This window comes from Telopea speciosissima, unplaced genomic scaffold (assembly GCF_018873765.1).
Source record: "Telopea speciosissima isolate NSW1024214 ecotype Mountain lineage unplaced genomic scaffold, Tspe_v1 Tspe_v1.0012, whole genome shotgun sequence".
Lineage (NCBI taxonomy): Eukaryota > Viridiplantae > Streptophyta > Magnoliopsida > Proteales > Proteaceae > Telopea > Telopea speciosissima.
Window position 1 is genome coordinate 124,466 of NW_025317348.1, and position 10,535 is coordinate 135,000.

The 10,535-nt window shown below is 48.5% G+C and overlaps 2 long non-coding RNA genes and 1 other non-coding gene across 3 annotated transcripts in view; 2 read left to right on the plus strand and 1 right to left on the minus strand.

Moving 5' to 3' along the window:
• LOC122647105 overlaps window positions 1-7,348 on the minus strand; it is a 59,595-nt gene extending 52,247 nt beyond the window's left edge. Inside the window, exon 1 of the long non-coding RNA XR_006330788.1 lies at window positions 7,284-7,348. This is a non-coding gene — a long non-coding RNA (uncharacterized LOC122647105). The remainder of the gene's footprint in view (window positions 1-7,283) is intronic.
• LOC122647100 lies at window positions 7,325-8,145 on the plus strand. Its single transcript, XR_006330783.1, has 2 exons — window positions 7,325-7,369; window positions 7,404-8,145. It is a non-coding gene; the product is annotated as an uncharacterized LOC122647100 (long non-coding RNA).
• Window positions 7,634-7,706, plus strand: TRNAK-UUU. Its single transcript has one exon. It is a non-coding gene; the product is annotated as a tRNA-Lys (tRNA).
• Window positions 8,146-10,535: the final 2,390 nt, after the last annotated feature.

Below are 10,535 nucleotides of genomic sequence, written 5' to 3' on the forward strand. Positions count from 1 at the left end.
AGTTTCAGTTACGGAACCGAACCCTGCTTCTACTACTACTAATGCACGGACTTGAATGCACTCCCTTGAAGCGAAGCACGAAACGGACTTTGCACTCCTTTTCACGCTACGCACTCCGAATCCACTCTATCAGTGCACTCCCTTTCACATTTTCATAGGGTGCTCCCTTCCGCCACCCGATTGAAAGACTCCGCGTTAACAAGGAAGATTCGATTCCCCGCTTTCAGATGGGTGTATCGATCCGTGGTCCTCGATCTCGTCCTCCAATCGGCATAACAACTTCTTTCTCCCTATAGTCCACCGCTTCCTCAAACACGGATAGGCGAGACTGAAAAGCTCGAGATTGACTGATTGAATCACTTTGTTGGATCAGTAGTGTAACCAGGGGCATCGGATTGCATTCTCAGCTTCCATCCCGCCTTCACCTATGGTACTACCTTAGCTACGCTACCGGTGGTGGTACCTCCGCCTATGCTTCCCTTTATATGCTTTAGCTACTAAAGGGAAAGACCCGCCCCTGCTGAAAGCCCGAGACCAAGACAAGACCAATGAGTATACCCATACCACTGCCTTACCGCCGGTTGAATGACGGACCAATACCTGAGTCGTTGAGGAAGGCCCGGCCCCTATCGTTGAAATCCGCTTCCCTTCGCTTCCCTGGAGGGCCGCCTTACCCATCACTCCTTCTGCCACTGTGCAGTCAGTCCATTCTGTTTGGCCCACCCCTTTAGTGTTGATACGCTAAAGCGATCAAGGTTGACCTTGACTTCTTTATACGCGTCAGCGAGAAAAGGTGAAGCATATAAAGGCCCTCGCTGACCCTAGAAGAACTCAATGGCTTGCTGAGTTCTCTGAGCAAGAAAGAATCCAGATGAGAGACGAATGGCTGCAATTAAGGCGTCTAACTGAGGATCAAACCTCGCTGTTAGACGTAGTCTATGGCCAATCAGAAGAAAGCAAAGAGGCAGATACCCCTCCTACTCATCATATCAACAATGCCTCCAGCCAAAATCAGAGCCGTGCTTCTTCAGAAGAAATGACTGAAGTCCCAGATTTCAACAAGGGTTCCATAAAGAAGGACAGCCAAGGAAGAGAATGCACTATGCTCGATGCTGATTGTCAGAAGGAACCTCTCGTAGATTAAAATGCATACTTGAAGGTCTCTTTCGAAGGTTTTGTGCTTTATAGCAGGCAAAAGATGGAAATCAGGGTCACAGCTGCTGCCCCATTCCCTCTCAACAATTTGTCTGCGGCGAATCTAGACATCCGAATCCTAGACGGCGGTATAAACGAAGAAGACGCGCCGGGACAAAAACCCACTCTTCGAGAGAATGGCCTGCCAGAACTTGAAGACGGTGACACCTTCGTCATCTCGTACACTAAAGAAAGGCGAAGCCAGATAGATCGGATGTGAAAAGCACCAACATAGAAGCCCTATCGTCCGGTGCTCCGACTGAGAGTTCGGAGGATCCTCTGAGCAAAAGCATTTCGGTTCCAGAAGAGAACTTTCATTCTCAAGAAGACGAATCGTCAAGGGCTGCCATTAGCCAAGAAAAGGTGTCTATCAGGCTCTGTTAAGACCAGATGCCTTGTGAGTTGGAGACCCTTTGAAGTGATTCTGACTCCGGATAAACTATCATCGAAGGAAAGGAGCCTCTGAATGATCCTGTGCCTCCATTAGAGCTAAAGCGCCGGGTCTCGGTATCAGATGTCTCTCTGAGACGACGGAGGAGCCGAGTAGAACACTGTTGACTGAGAAAAACGGACAGCCTAAGGCCTCTAAAGAATCTCAAAATTCTTTGTCTCTATTTAGAGACAAAGCACAAGATCATATTCAAAGATGTCATCTTGAGACAACTAAAGTGCCATACGGAACATCTTTCGATGACACCAAGACTGTTTAAGAGGCTGAATGGTTTCATACCACTCAGAGATCTCATGAAGTTCCTGATCGACAGAGCGCCGTCGAAGAAAAGCCCAATGCCGTTAATACACAACCCTGTGTCGACCCATCAAGAAAGATTTTCGCGAGCGATGAACGAGTCAATATCGTTCCAGAACATTTGCATTCTATAAAAGCTGACGGAGGCGCTGCGCTGTCAAGCCCTGTTGTGAAAACCAAACCCTGTTGTGAAAGCTCTGTTCTAGAGGCCAAGCCCTTGAACTGACTATGACAGAGTCAGGATTTGACGGCCAAAAGACATGGCTATAGTCCTATCCACAAGAGACTACCCGTTTTTGTCTTGACAACGATCAGTCTGTTTCTGGAAGTTGCACTAACAGCTTGCAATCTGAAATGCCTATGGAAAGCCGGGATCATTCATGAAGAAGCCGGCAAAGAAGGTTGGAGTCACCATTTGACTCAAATCCCTAAGAGTAGACTGACTGAGCTCACTTCAGATAAAAAGAAACGATTGTTGAAAGCAATCATGTCATGGTACCAGGATTTCTAAACTGGAGACCCAGGTTTGGAATCTCGTAATCACTTGTCCGACTTCATGGCAGTCGATCCTCTTCCTCATTGGAATAGTGAGTTAGGGACACACGCTTACAGCGCCTTCGTGGTTACTTTGAAAAGCTAAGCCTCTATATGCTGAAAGCGTATAGACGCGCTACCTTTATATGCTTTTTCTAAGGTTTAGCTCCATCTATCGCTTAACAGCGCCTTGCTCCGCCCTCCTTGCCCCGTTCTTTGCTATAAGGAATTTGTTTGTCCGCGATTATTCGCATGCTTACCTAAAAGCAAAAGGCCGGCCAGAGCGCAATGTCTATAAAAAAAAAGTAAGCCTGAGTTTGTTGAAAGGCGAACAGCCCCCCTCCGAAGGAAGCCGGCATTGGATAGTCCGCGGGGTAGCTTAAGCCACCCACTGGTTAGTTAGGTGGTGGCGCATTCGGCATTCTATAAGCTTCGCCAGAAGGGCTTTGCTTCCCCCGCCAGAATAGAATGCCTCCTAGAAGCGATTAGTCACAACAACTATCCTTTCATTGCAGGCAATAAACCCAAGCCCCACTCTCGATATAAATTCAAGTAAGGCCTGACGGAGGGAGCCTCCCTACCCAAATAGGATCCCCTACAAGAAAAGGACCTATACGAGTCCCAATGAGTTCCTCTTCCTCGGATTCATCTTGTTTTATCCAGACTGGTCGCCTACTTAAGTACGCAAGCCTTTGGCACTTCATTGAAGTAGGGCGAGCAGCCGGGTAGTGGATTTTTTAGAAAGAGTGTTTCTTTCGTTTTAAGAGAAAATGGACTTCTCCGTGTGTATGGAATGCAGGGTGGTCGTAGATCACCGCGTAGCGCGTAGCATAGCGAATGTTGAAAGCTCTGCGTAGCGTTATGATTCTTAATGAACCTTTAGTAGTCAATTGTAGAAGTAGAATAAGCAGCTCCTCTCTGTTTCGGTGTAGAGCGGTGGCTTGTGTAGCGATCTGGCTGGAGCTCTTTCAATACGCCGCCTCCGCCGGATTATTCAATGAATGAATGCGTTGTTGATAAAGAGCATAGCGGGCGGGGGCTTCCTGATCCGCTTTCGGCCTTCCCCATCTGTTCCCACGCACGGATTCTGCCACTGAGAATCTTTCCGGCCGGCGTCTGGATTCCTTCTGCTTTCGTGCGTGCTGATGCTTTCTTCCATAGGGTGGCGTAATATCCCTTCCAACATATTGCCAGGGGCTGGGCTCACTCACTTTCTTTCTATAGAAAAGGGTTCGATCATAAGCTTCTGTGATCGGAGCCAGCATCTCAAGGAGCCATAAGCCATCAAAAGCTTATTTTAGGGTATCCCTTCTTAGATGCACCACTGTGATAAGATCGCATAAGCGTCTCCTAGCCTAGGGATCGAAGCTTCTGTTTCTATGAGAATCCCGCCCAGATGAAAGATCATACGCGCTGCCCTCGAGTTGCTTCATGAAAAAGAGGATATGCATGCCATAGAAGCCCCCTATTGACGTAAAGGGAGGGCGAGGGGTAAAAGCCGTTGGTTGAAGGCGCAGGTAATGAATGGGCTTGTTCTGGCATGAGAAAGAAGGAGTCTCCAAAAGCGAGGGTGGTCTACGATCAGCTCGACCGCAGGGAGAGAGTGGTCTACGATCAGCTCGACCGCAGGGAGAGAGTGGTCTACGATCAGTTGAGATCCTTAACAGAAAGGCTATGCATAGAAGCCACTTAGTAAAGAGGGAAGCCATTGAACAGAAGGCGTGGTCATTAATGAGCAGGAAATAGGCTTTTGTGACAAGAAGCTTTATAGTTAGACCGGATGTTTTCTTCAAAGGAAAGAAAGGCTATGTACATAGAAGCCGGGTAAGCAGGTAACGGGAAAGCATTTGTGTAGTAGAAAATGAATAAGGAGCTGGCTTTCCAGAAAGTAAGTGGTCTTTATGAGAAAGGGTGTAATTCACTACTATAAACGACAATAACAAGTTGGGGCCGATGTTTGATAAGAATGCTGCTTATTGATAGCCCAGCCGGTTTTTAAAACCTTTCTCTATCACTGACTGGTATAGCTCTATTGGCGAAAGCTTAGCTCTGCTCTGTTCAAGTGATTCTGTCAAAGCCACAGAAGGGGCGGGCTGATGAATGAATGTGAATAGCACCATGAGAAGGATTATGATCGTTAGAATGCCACAACAAGATCTTAATCTTTCCCTTTCCTATATATAAAGTAAAAAACTAACCCGCAAGCCCCACATTGAACTAGGCTTCAAGGCTTAGCCTCATTATGCGCCTCTTTGTCATTCATAGAACTTACTCCCATTTTCTGTTCTGGTTCTGGACCTACCCGGCCCGGGGAGCAGCCGTCTAAGTGCCGTGCAGCTTTGCTTGGCCTGGGCTGAAGCTCCATGGTGAAGCTTAGTCTTCGGTCGGAAGAGAAGGTATGTGTGCCCATTGACAGGCCCGGTTTCTGATGAAAAGAACGTAGATGGCTCAGATCGGGATCGGAAGGGTTGGTTTGTCAGGCCCTGAATGAAACTTACCCTTTCATTAGTGATCTTTCCTTTCTTCGATCGTTCCCGACCGCTTGTGCTTTCGATAGATCTACCAGTCCTTCTGTTCTGGAAAAACGCTTTGCGGTCCGAAGCTCAACAACCGGGTGGTGTCCTACCGATTATGGATGGGAGGCAGGCAAGCACAAACAAGCGCTTCCCCGCACGAACGAATGCGAGTAGGAGCCTGGGCCCCACACACACGAGTAGGGGGGGCGCTGCCCGGAGAACCGCACACAATGATAGGGGAGCGGCTCTATGAGTGGGAATCAGAGTTTCGAGCCCTACGGGCTCCCTCTAAATCTTTAACACTTTTCTTGGAAAAAAGGGGGCACCACAAACAAGGAAGGAGTTTTATGCTTCCGAGATTCAATCACATATTCTTTATTATAAACGAAATGAAAAGCCCTATATTCTTCCTTCGCCGGCCGGCGGCTGAGAGAAGTATACTACTCATGTAGTATACTGAATTCATTCATTATAGTTTTTTGCGATCCCATATTTCTTTCTTTATATATATAGGATGGAGTAATGGGTGTTTAGGATGCGTTGCAAAGATGTGTGGTTTAGTGGTCTTTTGTTATGAACGGGACAGGGACGGTTGCTATCAGAACTGAATGGGCTTCCCCGCGGGGGCGATCCAGAAAAGAAGACCTAGATCTAGTTTGGTCAAAACAATGTGGTGGCCGAAGGGATGAATAGCTCATCAAAATCGTTATTCTTTCCCTTTCTTCAGTAGAATCCCCGGTCCCAAACGACTGCGGGTAGCCGCCAAGAAGAATGAATTCCCGAAGGGGTCCAATAAGACTTCCTTTCGAGTAATACAGGGACGGACTGAGACTCCTAACTCCCGATGCAGGAGCAGGGTGGTCGTAGATCAGGGAGGAGGGTTTCGAAACGCATTGAACCTCCCAATCGAATGAATCGTAACATTCGTAATGATCAACTTTACGGAGCCCTATCGCTCGGTTAGATAAGAGAGGTCCACCCCAGAACAAAAACCACTTTCTAATGCTATAGAAGCACGCACTTCTTCGTCCACAACAGCAGGTGGCCTCCGGGCAGCCTGGCTAGCCGGTCCAGTTCTCCAGTCAATACCTGCCAAAGAAAGAATGTACAATTTGTTGTATCAATGATATTACCAATCAACGAACTGCTAGTTGGAGAGGGGGGTCCATTACGTGTTAGCTACCTCTAGAATAGCCAGACATTCTTGGCCAGGTTTCAGAATGGAAGAGAAGTCATGGAAGGAACTGAATTGGCCACGCACGATGAATGGATGGACAAGAATAAGGCGAAGACTATGAGTCTTCGATATTCATTTATACTTTGAATTCGGAAGAATATGAAATGCTCCCGCTCTGCATGGCAGGCGAGGTAGGATAGAGAAGAGGGTTGCCTAGATAGATGTTCTCTATAGGTATGCTATAAGTAGCTAACAGAATGCAATGCCTCCTTCTAGTGGCGGTCGGTCGAGCTGGTCTAAGACCACCCCTGATTTACAACCAGCCTGTGGTCGAGCTGATCGTAGACCACCGTTGCGCTAACGCCCCGTTATATAGGGTGGTCGTAGATCAGCTTTTCTTGCTGGGGCGGAAGGACTTTCTTCTTCGCCTTCTATAAAGTAGCTTGTCTTTGTTGTTCTGGCTTTCGCTCCTGGAGTTGATTCTTTCAACATGCTGATACTTTCTGTTTCGTCGAGCCCCGAGCTTGTGGTCCTCCTTTGAGTGTGGGTTCAATTGGATGAATCTGTCAAGTCAAGGTCAACGTACGTAGCAGCAAGGATGGTGCATCGCCTATTTCTCGTTCTCGCTCGGGAGCCAAAACGAACACGCCTGCTACCTACTGTACTGGACCTTCGACCAGGCATTCTACCCTTGTCGAATCGGAACCAACCACTGCATTGCGCTCGAACAGTTGAGCGGCCGCCGGCCAGCAACTTCCGTGCACAGATATAGATTCATTCTTCGTACCTGGTTCAGCAGCACAACCCTTCGCGGGTTGGTAAGACGGAATTGGACAAAGAAAAGAGAGTGCTCGACCGGAACAACGGCCACCGTAATTACATAGATAACTGCTCCTCTCGGTCGAACCGTATGGCGGCTAGAAAGAAAGACGACCTCACCTTCTCGTAGATGGTGTCAGTGAGAGCTACTTTAGTATCCCCCGTTGACCTTCTTTTGTAGATAGAATCTTCAATGAGTGGAAACAAGCACCCTTAGACGTAAAGGCGCTACTTAGCCCAACTCTAAACCAAGAAGAAAGTCCTTCCGCCCCTATTTGAGTAAGGCGCGCGCAACCTATAAGCGCGCTCCCGCGTCAAAGCATGCTAACGCACAACGGTGCTCGTAGATCAGCTCGACCGCAGGGTGGTCGTAGACCAGGGGTGGTCTTAGACCAGCTCGACCACCGGGAGAGAGTGGTCGTAGATCAGCTCGACCACCGGGAGAGAGTGGTCGTAGATCAGCTAGCTCAGCCGTTGCTTCTTTGGTCGTAGATCAGCTAGCGCGCTCTGGAGTTGCTTGGTTCTTCGCTTGCTCTGCAGTACGAGCCTCATACAGAGCCGCGCCCCTTTAATATGATGAGAAGAAGAGGGGCCGCCCTCTTTTCTTTTCCGCACCAATCCTTAAAAACTACTACATCTTTTTTTGGGTGTATAGCTCAGTTGGTAGAGCATTGGGCTTTTAACCTAATGGTCGCAGGTTCAAGTCCTGCTATACCCAAACCTACCTTACACTCTACTATGAGTAAGGCTGGCTTGAAAGCCTCGTTCAAAGATCACTCTTTGGCCTTTAGACTCGCTTCGGCGACTTCGCTCGTTGGGTGAGGTAAGGAGTAGTATCAGAGTGGCTCGGTCATCGATAGGCCTCTCCTTATTCATTCTATAGGGCGGGGCTGCGGACCAACAATCCAGCAAACAACGGCCCTACTACAACACAAAGGGGCCTTTTGGCCCGCCATTTAGAGTAAGTAAAGCGCTAACGCCCGTTTATATAGCGGTAGGCCTTTTCTTGCTGGGGCGCGCTAGCGCCCTTTGTATATATTAGTAAAGCCTTTTCTTCGCTGGCTTCGCTAGGTTGGGCGCTAGCGGGGCGCAGGAGCGCCCAACCTAGGTTAGGGGTTTTCTACGCTGGTACTGATCCGAGTTTTTGATAATTACTGCATGCGTTATATATACAGGGAGAGAGAGGAGTAATCCGACCCAGCTACGTTTGCTCCCATTCCAAGGCTGCCTTTAGGTAGGGGCTAATCGATTACTCTCCTATGCCTGCCTGAGGTATCGATGGGATACGAAGCAGAACTGGACGGAGGGGATGGAACTGCCGATCCTGGAAATGACAAGGGCTTGGGGAGAGATGCTATGCTTGAGTAACCGGAAATGGTTGGTGACGAAGAATAGGTAGCTTGCAAGCATAGGAATTGATAACCGAATTCTTTCATTCCCCCCAGCCGATGTGCGAGATCATATTCTTCTACTCCTGCTGATGCCCCAACTCCATTTCAAGCTGCCTCACTCGGTTCTTCTGCTCCGCTCCGGAGATCGGGATTGGGATTGACGAATGGATGGAATGATTGGCACGGAGAGACGGATGTGCTCTGGTTGCTCGTTCAATGATATGACGTATTTATAGTTTCTACTACTACTCAATTCGATCTGTATACGGGGCCCCCGTGTAAGTCAGACTTCTACTGAAAGCTTTCGAATCAACTCAACTATACTATTCAACAACTGAACTTATGATACTTCTTCCGCGATTCAATGAATAGTTTCATTGAGTTGACTCTTGGAAAAGGGGTTTTTGATATACTCATCAACCAGTATAGTCTATTTCAATCCGTCTTCACCAATCCCTCCTGATGATTCCAAGTTATTGAAGACGAAACTCGAAAAAGAAAATGATTCGAGCCGCGTCAGACTTTGCGGGCTGCTCGTCCCTTCGCGTCGACAAGGAAACCGTGGACGACAATGGTAAAAGAATAGAACGAACACCCTCGAGAACTTCTCCCGGGCCGGCCCCCTCAACAATATAGATTTCATACATGAAATTCCTTATCTTATCAAACATGGATTTCCCGGCCCTTGTTCATGCCATGAATTCAAAGCTCAACCCTCAACCATTGCAATCAAGCATTTCTTTATCAATTCCACATCGGTAAGGGGAGGAACGGAGGAAGGGATACTGATCGCTTCACTAGTTCTTTCAGGGGGTTGGCTGGGGAGGCCTTGACTTAAGATGTCCCGACAGAAATCCGCCGAGAAGACACCATAAGGATGGGATTTCGTGGCCCCTATATTCTCTATATGGATTCACTCGAGGGATCGGAAGTGGGGAGAAGCAACTTAAAAGTTGCCTCTATCTACACCGGCTCTCTTTCAAGCGTCGTAGGTCGAGTCTATGCAATGGAGGAGCTGCTTTGTGATCTACGACCACCCTCCGCATTGAGCCGTCAAGACAAGAAGAGCCAGCCTTCTTGCTTCTTCGGTCCAGTTACCCTCCGGGAGAATGAGGATCATACCCCGAAAATCCATGGGGATAGATGTAGACGCGGTGATAAATGAGTCACAGAATTCGCTATCTGAACCTTCCGTTCAGTTTGTCACGGTTTCATCCGTGGTGGGGGAAGAAGCAATTCCAACATATTCCGTTGCCACCTCCCAAGCAAGCCTTTCGGAGAGAGTTGGAGATGGCTGAAACGCGCTTCACCTTAAGAGAGAAACTTTCTCTTGGTGATCGGTTCATCGGCAACGACAGATACGTGCGATCAAAACATTGCTAATACGAGACCACCCCCTGCCGGAGGGATCAGTTTGACCGGGGCTCAAATCAGACTTCGCCGAGCAATGATCAACTTAGGACCTCCGTACGTAAACTCGCTAGTCGAAATCAACTTCGAGCCCCTCTTCAATCGGCGCCGCGGTTCCCTCCATCCGATCGATAGTGAGAGCCAATACCTCCATGTGCCTCTACTGTTCGTCCTGGAGCAGCACCGAATAACTGTCTAATATCCCGGCGCATCAACTGATCCTTGAATGACTAATCCCTGGCTAGGGTTCCAAACCTTCCTTTAGTTCAAGAGTTCCGGAAGTTCAATCTATAAAGGAAGGACAATCGATCGCACTTGGCTCAGAACCACCTAACGGTGGCTCTCGGAGGGTTAGGATCAAGGGCAAGACTTGCTTCTTATTTTTCCTTCACCCTTCATCTGTCTGCGAGCTGCGAGCAAGGCTGCCTTTAGGTAGGGAAAGAAAAGAAGCCAGCAGGTCCTTTTCCGCTTGACCGCTAACTCATGAGCAAAGCCGCCTTTTGCCGCCCCTCATGCAGCATGAGCGGATCTTCACTAAAAGCCGGCTCTATTGGCGGACACTATGGACAACTCACTCTGCCATGAGAACAAAGAAAGCCGCACTATCTCCTTGCAGCTTTGCCTGCCGCCCTTCGGTGGTATAGTAGGATGGATAGCAAAGCCGCCTTCGGCCCTTCGCTTAGTAAGCCCCTCTTCGAGCCTCTACTGAATTCCGCTCGCCCCGGTCCTTAGTAGCGTTGACAAAG